Below are 9,061 nucleotides of genomic sequence, written 5' to 3'. Positions count from 1 at the left end.
TCTATCTCTTTCTCTTAATTGATATAACTTTTTTCTCTCTCTTTCTTCATGAAATTACGTCTTTTATCTGATAAATATATTGCTTTTGTGCAACGACACATATCAAACTACCTTTATATTCGGTACCCGGGGGGGGGGGGGGAACTCAGTCAGGTAGAAATACCGTAGGCATACATGACCACAGGTTTTCCAGACACCCACTAAACGAGGATTTCTTCTGAAGCTAAAATACACCCTAAATGAGGATTTCGCGTGTTTTTTCTCAAGAATTCACACCCTAAACGGGTATTTCAAAAAAGTGTACTCCTACACAAGTATTGTAAAATAATTATTGTAGCCCCTTGAGCATATTGAAGTGCGATAGGGATTACCATTTAAGTTGTTGACAATGTAAAATGAATCACACAAAAAAGCAACTCTTTGTACGCGTTCTCTTGGTCACGCATGCTTACAGTATTTATATTTCATTTCAGTTTCATTTCATTTCGTTTATTTCCATTTCTAACAAAATAAATAAAGTACATAGTAAAACAATGAAACTTAACAACATATTTGTAATTGGTCCGTAGTATACAACAGGTATATAAAATAGGTTGGTCATGGAGGGGACTGCTGAAAAGCTGGGCTTGTAGATTGCAGCCCCCTATAACTTATAGTTACAAAAATAGTATATAAATGATAAAGGAACGCACAAATACATAAACCAAATAGACATAACATAGAAGGAGTGGAAGGGACAGGGAAAGAAGGGAGACAAGGAACGAGAGAGGGCAGGGCTCTTACCTATAACACACACAACACAACACGGGCCGACTGGAATACGGATGGCCAGTACAAAATGAATCAAAATATCCAAATGTATTTTATTGAGTTAAATAAATTTAAAGAGGGAGAGCTAACGCTTGGTAATAACGCCAATTTTTTTTTTCAAATTTGAATTTAAAAGAATTTAAACTGGGGGCATTCTTGATGCTAACATCAAGAATGGTCCATAGCTTAGGGCCTGCGTAAGTGAATATGGATTTAGCAAGTAAAGTTTTAGTTAATGGCAGATGAAATTCGTCAGAAATTCGTCAGATTGACTGAGACCCCCGGCTGGATTCAGTAGGGCAGGGTTTCTCAAAGTCCGTACCGCGGGGCGTGTCAATCCGAACCGCCCAGGAGGCTCTGTGATTTTTTTAACCTTAAAGGCCGTCTGTACTAGTTTGGCCAGGGGGATTAGACCTTCCTGCAAGGCCACTGACAGGTGGTCATCTCATCAAATCAGCACTCAATAACATAAGAAAAAGAGGATCATGGGGGACCAACATGCACCGATTAGGCATTGTTTGCTATATAGAGGGCACAACTTTAGACCAATGACAGTGAAACATCATACATGTAATGCAATGTAACAATTACGTCACCTTATAAATAGAATGGGGGTGGGGTGGGGGGGGGGGGGGTCTGCAACCGTTTTTCACCTGTATGGCTATCTGATCATATGGCTCCGTTTAGTCTCATTTGACGACGCCCCCTATCGTCAGAGCATGGTCAGATTCAGCAGCCTAACATGTTAGCCTATGGACGTTTTTTTTTTTAAATCGTTAAACATTCATTTTTTGTTTAAACGAAAAGCACATCCACCCGACGTACGTTATCACTAGATCTTTCATTGGAGCCCTCATGTCTCATTGACTTTTGAAAGTTCACCCACCGTAATTTTTCAAAATAGGTTGCAAGCTCGTCACTGCCTATAATACACATGTAAAAAACAAGTCTAACTTTGGACTCAGTTTACCAAGCGATTTGAAGATTATAGGTCGAGCACACGAAACATAAAAAGCATGAATTATCATAGATCACTTCTGCCTATTTCGTTTTGTCCATTTCATCCAACCCCCCACCGTAATTTTTCCATTTAGTAAAAGCAAACATTTTGCCGAGTTTAGCAAAAACATGAATATTCATGAACGGTCAGACAATACAGCCTTTTAGTACGTAACGTATAGTGAATAGTAATGTGCGATGATCCGTGTAGGAGGTAGAGGTCAGTGGTTTGTGCTGGCAATGTTCACGTGAGCGAAAATGAGACAATCGGAGCAATATGTAAATTGTAGTATGAATATTGTATAAATCTAGATGGCGAGACACGTATTGTATCATCGCCTCTTAAAAGAAAGAGTGTGAACCTTGATAAGATTTATTTACAGTCCGGCAGCCACTGAGCTACTCCTCGTTTTGTTGAAATAAGTTTTTTTCTTGATGGATTCTGTTTCCGTAGGCATTTCAGATGACCAAACAGAAAACTGGAGCTTTGTCAGTGTTGAGCAATTTAAGATATGGCCAAAAACAAAATGGCCGCCAAAATAGCCTATTTTCAGTCAAATTTGAATGATTTCATAATACATTACAAAATATTGGCAGAATGGTGTGCTTATAATTCATGAAGACCATTGTCAACACATTCCTGATGACCATACGTGAACATAGATGACCATAGATGACCTAATTAGCATATTTTCCATTATAATTGTTGCTAATTTGCATATTCAAAATGGCGGATAAATGCCAGCTGTTAAGTTTAGAATCACAATAAAATAGTATTATACTCATTTCCTTCTATTTTACGTTTTTAATTCTTAGAATACCTAAGTGTACCAAATACTTATGTCATACTCATTTGTCAATAATTACTAATTTAGATAATGGGAAAAAACAAAATGGCCACCAAAATGATAAATTTTAAGCAACATTTGCCATAAGTATTATACATTACGGAAATTGGCAGAGTAGTATACTGGTACTTCATGAATCAGAGATGAATTGATTTGAATATTTGACTTTAGGCTGTTGTACGTTTGCTCATTTACATATTAAGAATGGCGGCAATGTTAGTTTATCACACAATATCTATCAATAGTCTATAGTAATAAATATTTGTTTCACAATAGGTTTGAATTCCTAAGATACCATTTCGTGAAAAATAATAATAATTTGATCACTCTTCTTTCATGAATGTGTTACCATTTTATAGCGATATTAGGAATTTTACCTTCACAATTCATCTTGTACGCAATTCTTTTAAGGATACGCCTTTTCTTCCTTTGCTGAACTGAGCTCACGCATCACTGTCATTTTGATTTACATTTTTTTGCTGCCAGAGTCTGATCATTTAGACATCGCACGGATGCATGGCACGCACAGAACATTGTGCAAGCTAATTTGGCTTTGTTGCATCCACATCCTGATGATTTGCATGGGTTGTCACTTGCACAATTGCAACGTATAAGTCTTAGTATGTTTGCAGGTGCAAGTTTCACATTTGGTGGAATAGTTACCGGGATGAGTGACTTTGTTGCTTCGTCTTTCATGTAACCAAATGCAGTGGGATCCAATGTCCATGGATTCAATTCCGGAGCACTCTTCCAAATCCATGTTTGAAGATGGGCACGCTTAACATTATCTTTGAAAGCTTCAGTTGTTGGTGGCATTGCAGCAAGATTTGGAGTGTGATAGCTCCTGCTTTCCCGACCCGTGTAGTCCACACATTCAGTCGGGCATCTGACAGTGTCGTAGCCTTGGGTTGTCCATATCATGATGTTATGAGCGCTGTTGCATCTTTCATCACGTCGGCCATATCTGTATGTATGTCTCCAATCGATGGCGATGGGAACCCATTTTTCTGCCTCAGCACTTTTAGCAAAGTTCCTTTGCCAACTCCAAAATGTGCACCAACAGTATCACAACCTGTCAATGGGTGACCTGCTAACATAAAAGGGATGATGTTTCTGTGTCTGTCCACTGTGGCATGTATATCGATTACAGATCTGTCTCTGATGGGCGACTCCATTATCAAGGGTGACTGAAGGCCTTGCTTTTGGTAGAAATATGAAGCAGAAGAACATAGACATCTGTGTCGTCTGCAAGCATCCTGATGGATCGTCGTTCATCTGCAAGCATGATAGCCTGCTGCACAATAATCACATCAGCCTCCTCATGAGATGTGGCCATATCGCGGAACACCACCTGGACCTAGTTGAACAGGAGTGCCATCTTGGCTGGTGATCACAAGCTTGTGTTTTATGATGAAACCTGCATCACCTTTCAGATGTTGACAAATGATGTTAATCAACTTGTTCTTGTTCTCTGTGACTGTCAGAGTCAGTTTCTGAGACGGAAGGGGTGAAGTTGGAGTCAGTTGGAAAACTCTGCAACCATCATTGCCTCTCGATATCCTGGTTGTACACTTGGTACTGTAATCATTGACCTGTCAAATACCAAGTACACATCACCGGATTTTAGTCTCTCTTCAATCTTGCCTTTGAATTTCGATACAAAGTCCATCACTGTTGGTTGTCGTGTTTGTGATGATGAAGGCCAATTAGGAATCCAAAGGAGAGCACATCCATCGATCACTCTACACGTTTCTTCAAGTGTCGCGTGTCTAGCTGATATTTCAACCTTTGTCTCTGGTTCTTCAAAGCGGCCTTGGACTTCGAGATATCCATATCTCCAGACTCATCAAACAGAGCTGTAGGAACTGGCGACAGCTCGCATGACATTACATCATGAAATTCAACATCTCTGGAACTTGCTTGTAGACCTATCACGCGAGAGCATATCAACTTGGTATCGTATACCTTGGAATCGCCTACGTCAATTCTGACAATTGATTTCTTCATGACAGCCATGGTTTGAACTTTCTTTGAAATTGTGTCGTAGAAACCTCCAGGCAATTTCCGTTCAAATTCACCCATTTACTGAGCACCAGTTTCAACTACTCTGTCAACATTCACTGATTCAGGAGCGATCTGTCCATTGACCACATTGACAATGTTCGCTGGGTGCTTCTTTGGGTCCATTGGATCGATGCTCACATCCAGTTTTCTGCACAACCAGTCTCTGTCACCATGGTCTGCAGATATCCTTGCTGGAGCCTCTTCTTTGTGCACTGTTTTAGAACTAGCCGACTTGTCTGTCAGAGTTGGAACGTCTTCCACAAGTCTGATACATATGTGCAAGCTAAGGGCCCATGCAGGTCTTGAGAGTTTCTGGCTTTAGAGTGATGCCAATCACACCAGCATTACCATGCCCATGTCGCTCCATATGCCATTCCATAAGCCTTGAGTGTGTCTCATCACATGAGACCTTTTCATGGAATACTGGAGTGCATCTCCTGGTAGGGCTTCCATGCGTCGAAGGTAGAATAACCGATATCGCGCGTAGTTTACATGTCCCGACGCAAAGCATCATAAGCCTCACTGCCTCCAGGTGTAGAGGCCAATCACTTTAGTTCTCGTTCAGCCCGTACATAGAGCATCATTATCAGTACTGGTTTGATCAGGTTGTACCTCTACTGCAACCCTGTACAGTTGTTGATCTGCAGTGAAGACAGTGAAACATTGACCAGTTTTCTCTGTTTAACTGCTGTGATTTGCTCATGGCTGTCATTATTGTGTCTGGATGTGCTGGTGGCATATCAATCAACGATAGATACGCTGCTTTATTTTTCGGTTGTGTGGCTTCCCCTTGATTGCGACATAAATGCGTATTATATCCATTGAATTCAGGACAGTTATCACGCTGCACAACATCTGTCAAGAACCTGCGGTCACATTCATTAGGTCTCTGTCTAGAAACCATATGAGCGAGAACACTAAGTGGTGGAACTTGGTTCTTGACAGGTGACATATCTGGTTTTCTTGGACTATTGTATCTCATGATGTCAAGCTTGTAGTCGATATCTCTAGACATCTCAGCCTTCTTCAGTTGTGAAATCTCTTGCTGATCATCATGGTACAGGCTTGTATCTGGCTGGGTCATGAGAACTGCACGGGAAGTTGTCAACTATGATCTGAACAAGACCATCTTCAGCACTTGATAGTGCTGTCAGTTCAGTGTTTTTCCCTGCCTCTACAGCTGCACACTTCTTGAATAGTAGCAGTTCATCATAGATGTGTGTGTGTATGTTCAACAGGGTATCTCTACAAATACATTTGCTTTGAGATGATAGGCTACATCAATTAGATTTAATTAAAATGCAGCGTATATGTGTATACAATACATTGATTGCTTGTTATCGAAGTAAAAATCGCAAACAGCCAATCTCTTGTACACTTTTTTATGAATCACCCTGTATAAATGTATAAATTGCTCTGCCATCTAAAACCACGTTTAGAATTATCAAAATATATATCATATATATCATATCTGGTTAAATAGAATCAGAAAAGCGTTCTTAATGCAGCAATAAAACATGACAAAGTATACATTTTCACATATTCTTAAAGCAGAAAACGTCATTTTGGCGGCCATTTTGTTTTTGCTTATAATCACAAATTGCTAAAGGCGATATGATGATAGGCGACATCAATTAGCTTCAATTAAAATGCAGATTATATACATCACAAATATGTTGCCAGAGTGTGTATACATTGATTGCTCGTTATCGAAGTAGAAATCGCAAACAGCCAATCTCTTGTACACTTTTTTATGAATCACCCTGTATAAATGTATAAATTGCTCTGCCATCTAAAACCACGTTTAGAATTATCAAAATATGGATCATATATATCATATCTGGTAAAAGAAATCAGAAAAGGGTTCTAAATGTAGAAATAAAACATGACAAAGTATACATTTTCACATATTTTTAGAGCAGAAAACGCCATTTTGGCGGCCATTTTGTTTTTGCTTATATCTCAAATTGCTCAAGGCTGACAGAGCTCCAGTTTTTTGCTTGTTCACAGTGGATACCTAGACAATCAGAATCCATTAAAAAAAAAACTTATTTCACCAAAACAAGGTTAGGCCCCAAATCCGGGTTCGGCTGCCTGACACATAGCTGCTATTCATTAAACTCAAAGAAATTGAAAGAGGGAGAATTCCAGGGGATTTCCCTCTTGCGAAATCAGCTTGAGTCAGTACTCTACAACCCCCTCCATGAAACAAGAGATTCATTTGAATGAAAAATTAGTGATCCATGAATAGCCCTTTTCATGTGTTCCAGACGCTCCCCTAACAAACATGATTTTTCTTTAATCATCATTATCATAACGCAATGCGTTGATATTCGAGGCGCCAATCGCGTGTACAAAGTTCAAGTCATTTTTATACATTGGCAACGGGTAATTTTTTATTACAGTACGATGTCTTGTCTTCAAAGCAATCCCCAACATCAGGCTGATCAGGACATTACATTCTTGAATGGAAATAAGATGGCTTGGCTTTGTGGCTTGCTCCTGGCATTAAGCATACCTATTATCCGTAAGCATTAATTTATCTTCTATGTATTTCAGCATTTTCAGTGCTTGTTTGATTAGCAGACACACGCCGTATTTCATGTTTACAATGAAATCCAATTGAAGCCGACGGTTACAAAATAATGAATGAATCATATTTTTAAAGATCTCAACATTTTTGTTTTATATGAAAGCGTTGATTCAAAATAATTACGTAAATGTGCTCCTTCTTTACGTTCATGACACGAATAAATTTATATTCACATCCAAACCACTCTCTTTACCACGATGATATTTATCATAATTATTCATCCCTTGCATTCGGCGTATTTCTGTCTGATGCTGTTATGGAGATAGCAAAGTGTATGTGCTATTCCGGATATGTATAGCGTAATGCACATAGCGTAATGCACTGTCTGATTGATTGATGTTTATTTTATTTGTAGATCTGGTTTGCAAATATAACTGGCTTCAGTTTGGGGAATGGGTATGATAAGAGAACACTGACCTATTATTTCTTCATATCAAAAATGCATAAAGATGTTTTACTATAAAGCTACATTGCAATTTATAAATGGTATAATAAACCAACAATGAAATACAATTAGAATGAGTATCAGGATCGTATTATTTTGGCCATATTAGTATTCCCACACAAGTAACAATACATGTATGTTGGAGAGATGGATTATAAAGATAAGTGCCATTATCATTATGCAAATGATGCAAACACGTGATATTCTTGCATTACACTTATCAAAAGAAAAGCTTGATTTTGATAAATATGATATTTACTCGTCGTATTTTATATAGTACATGAATATATTTTGTTTTGCTCTTGCAGATGCATCAACTGGTAACAACATCACCCTAACACCGACGAATTCTCAAGTGTCCTTTCTGTTCAACAGTTCTGAGCCATTTTGTGATTCTCCTCCGTGTACTTGCGATTTGCATGGACTTTGCGATTATACCTGTGGCATCTATGTAACAAGTCCACCGGGAACTATCCTGATTGCTACTTTTCTAGCTCTTCATATTCCTGAAGATGATACGATGACTGTTATAAATCTGAACACTAGTGAGGAGTTAGTGAGAATTTCTTGGATATCTTTAGTGATTGATCCGATCTATTTGGATTCCTCGCAAATGAAGATTGAATTTGATCGTTGTGATGGCAGCAGTCCTTACTCCTATTTGGAAGCGGAATTTTCTTTTACTGGTAAGCATCATTAAGGATTTTCAGTGGTGAAAACAATATTTGTATGTATTACAATTACAATAAACACTTACATCACAACGCATCCCAACTAAGATCTCTTCTAATTGCATAGATTTCATCTCTCACTTTTGTTTATGTTCTGTCTTTCTACCACTGGGCTTCAACTTTACCTCCAAACTTTAACATATTTGGAAAATTTACCTTATGCTACACTTTATGTGCCATTTCCTTTTCCAGTCCATTTGTTTGTTTAATTTTAATATTTGTTCTACTTTGGTTTTCGTTGATGTTTTCATAGCGATATAACCGTTATGCTGTTCACATTGCATCAGTTTTCATGCTCTGCAGACTCTGATACAGTACATTTTATGTTCTAGACGATATCCCCATGCATTATTCAATATTCATGATATTGATTTATGAAACATAACTATTAGTGTGTCCTGTCATGTTATTTTGCCCTATCTAAGAATATGTATGATAGTCAACATTATGATATTATATTTCTGCAACAATGATCTAGTGAAGTTAAAGCTAATCTTGAGCTCTGGTCTATACGGGAATCATATGTGGAGAGAACGTGGCTACTAAATTCTGCATTATTTATCCTGCAATA

The sequence above is a fragment of the Strongylocentrotus purpuratus genome, unplaced genomic scaffold, assembly GCF_000002235.5.
Source record: "Strongylocentrotus purpuratus isolate Spur 01 unplaced genomic scaffold, Spur_5.0 spur5_scaffold_6, whole genome shotgun sequence".
NCBI classification, from domain to species: domain Eukaryota; kingdom Metazoa; phylum Echinodermata; class Echinoidea; order Camarodonta; family Strongylocentrotidae; genus Strongylocentrotus; species Strongylocentrotus purpuratus.
Note: the sequence above shows the minus strand (reverse complement) of the source record.